Raw genomic sequence first — 3,287 nt, 5'->3', positions numbered from 1 at the left:
AGTCTATAGTCTAGTCTATAGTCTAGTCTATAGTCTAGTCTATAGTCTAGTATATAGTCTAGTCTATAGTCTAGTCTATAGTCTAGTCTATAGTCTAGTATATAGTCTTGCCTATAGTCTAGACCATGGTCTAGACTATACTCTACTATTAACTCAATTTTTAAGTCTAGTCTATAGTCAAGTCTATAGCCAAGTCTATAGTCTAGTCTTTAGTCAGCCTACAGTCTATTTAATAGTCTAGTTTATTGTCTAGTTTATGATCTAGTGTATAGTCTAACATATAGTCTAGTTTATAGTCTAGTGTATAGTCTAGTGTATGGTCTAGTGTAGGGTCTAGTCTATAGTCTAGTCTATAGTCTAGTCTATAGTCTAGTCTATAGTCTAGTCTATAGTCTAGTCTATAGTCTAGTCTATAGTCTAGTCTATAGTCTAGTCTATAGTCTAGTCTATAGTCTAGTCTATAGGCTAGTCTATAGTCTAGTCTATAGTCTAGTCTATAGTCTAGTCTATAGTCTAGCCTATAGTCTAGTCTATAGTGTAGTTTTTAGTTTAGTCTATTGTATTACTGTTTGTTGAACTGTTTTAAGTAAATCTTGAATTTTCTTTATCAAATAACACTAATGATAGTAAAACTACTTGAACTAATTTATTTATAAACAATTTACATAAATATTTATTAGTAATAGACAACAATAATAACAATAAACAACCACAAATTGTCTAAACATTGTAATAAAATCAACTTGTATAGGAGACAACCAACAAGCACTCCACTGTACAATTGCCCCCGATATTCAATTTATGATAAATTACTTATTGACGTGATAACAATCAGAGAAATAACAGTTGTCAAGCTAATAACAACAACAGCAGCAAAAACAACATAATATAAAAATACTAGAAAAAAATAGAAACTAAATAATGTAAAACATAAATTGTTTACCACTAAACACATAACGTATTGTACTGCAGTCTAAATTTCAAATATTTTATATTTTTACTCCTTCCCTCCAAAAGATTTTCATAATTTTGTTTTCGTCAATTTTTATTGTTGAAGTAGTTGGTTTACTTGATAGTAGTTTAACTTAATTTAGTCTTGAAGTATCTGCGGCAATTGAATCATCTTATTATTGATATCAATTAGTGTGTGAAACCAAATGACGGATAAAAATTTTCTAATTTCCGGCAACGCCATCAAATCAAACATACAAAGTCTATTGAAATTGCCAACGCGTAAATTTTATAATGCTGAATATTTTCATGATAATCAATATCATCATGAGGTGGCTAATCATTATAGAGATTTTAAATTACGTCGTCGTATACGTCAGCGTAAAAGTAAAGTGAATTTATAGTATTATCGGAAACCGGTGGCTTTCAAAGAGTTGCCTTATGAGTATCAGCAAGAGTGGCCGATGGCAGTGCATATGTTTCCTTGGTAAGGTTGAAGGGAAGAGGTCCGGATACATTACTTAGCCAATGAAGCCAATTTTTGGGAAATGTCCATAGGCTAGTCTATAGTCTAGTATATAGTCTAACCTTTAGTCTAGTCTATAGTCTAGTCTATAGTCTAGCCTATAGTCTAGTCTATAGTCTAGTCTATAGTCTAGTCTATAGTCTAGTCTATAGTCTAGTCTATAGTCTAGTCTATAGTATAGACTATAGTCTAGTCTATAGTCTAGTCTATAGTCTAGTATATAGTCTAGTATATAGTCTGACTATAGTCTAGTCAATAGTCCAGTCTAGTCTATAGTCTAGTTTATGGTCTAGTGTATAGTATAGTCTATAGTCTAGTCTATAGTCTAGTCTATAGTCTAGTCTATAGTCTAGTCTATAGTCCAGTCTATTGTCTAGTCTATAGTCTAGTCTATAGTCTAGTCTATAGTCTAGTCTATAGTCTAGTCTATAGTATAGTCTATAGGGTAGTCTATAGTCCAGTCTATAGTCTAGTCTATAGTCTAGTCTAAAGTCTAGTCTATAGTCTAATCTATAGTCTAGTCTATTGTCTAGTCTATAGTATAGTCTATAGTCTAGACTACAGTCTAGTCTATAGTCTAGTATATAGTCTAGTATATAGTCTAGTCTATAGTCTAGTTTATAGTCTAGTCTATAGTCTAACCTATAGTCTAGTATATAGTCTAGTCTATAGTCTAGTCTATAGTCTAGTATATAGTCTAGGCTATATTCTAGTCTATAGAATATATAATATAGAATATATATAATCTATTGTAAATAATTGGCATCACTGATTATAACTGTAACTCGTATGTTTTCTTATGAAAATTTGTTATTGTTTTAAAACAAGTCTCCTCTTTCTTTACACATATTATAGTCAGCGAATGTGTGTGTAAACTGAAACTCACCATATTGTTGGATTTATAAATATGAAACTAATTACAAGAACAGGCCATTATTAAAACAGTTAGGCAGCACTGGTGGGTGGTTTCTTAAAACAAAAAATACATACTGTTAATAACTATTTATATGTACAGCACTTACCTTAACGGTTTGTTTTTGTGTTCTTAAAACAAAATGGACAAATAAATAATTTTCTAATTACATATACCTATGTATGTATGTACTCGTCGTCTCTTTCTTTCTTCCACTTTTCTACCCACATAACAAACACTTGTTTTATATGTCATGTCATTAACTGTCATTACTTTTCAAAAACAAACGTTTATACTCAAGGGCCTTAAGTAAACAAATCGAAAAAAAATTGTAACTAATGCTAAAAAATAAAAGTTTAAAACAAGTTAAATGGAAAATTGAGAAACATGAAGGAAATGTTTGTCATGTAAAGTTTTTAATTTAAATTTTTGGTATTATCCTTTCTAACCTTATACAAACATTATTTTAAATCCCTAGTGTGGTTTATTTTAATTAGTAGAAAAACGTGGCATAATTCATTAAATCCTTTTTAAGTACTAGACCACATATAGACCAGACTAAACAAAAGGCTGTAGACTAGACTACAAACTAGACTATAGACTACACTGTAGACTATGCTATAGGGTACACCCTAGACTAGACTATAGACTAGACTGTATACTAGACTATAGACTAGACTAAATAATACACTTCAGATTAGACTATAGGCTAGTATTTAGACTAGACTATAGACTAGACTATAGACTAGACTATAGACTAGACTATAGACTAGACTATAGACTAGACTGTAGACCAGACTATAGACCAGACTATAGACTAGACTATAGACTAGACTATAGACTAGACTGTAGACTAGACTATAGACTAGACTATAGACTAGACTATAGACTAGACTA

The sequence above is a fragment of the Lucilia cuprina genome, chromosome 3 (genome assembly GCF_022045245.1).
Source record: "Lucilia cuprina isolate Lc7/37 chromosome 3, ASM2204524v1, whole genome shotgun sequence".
In the NCBI taxonomy this organism is placed as follows: Eukaryota; Metazoa; Arthropoda; class Insecta; order Diptera; family Calliphoridae; genus Lucilia; species Lucilia cuprina.
Note: the sequence above shows the minus strand (reverse complement) of the source record.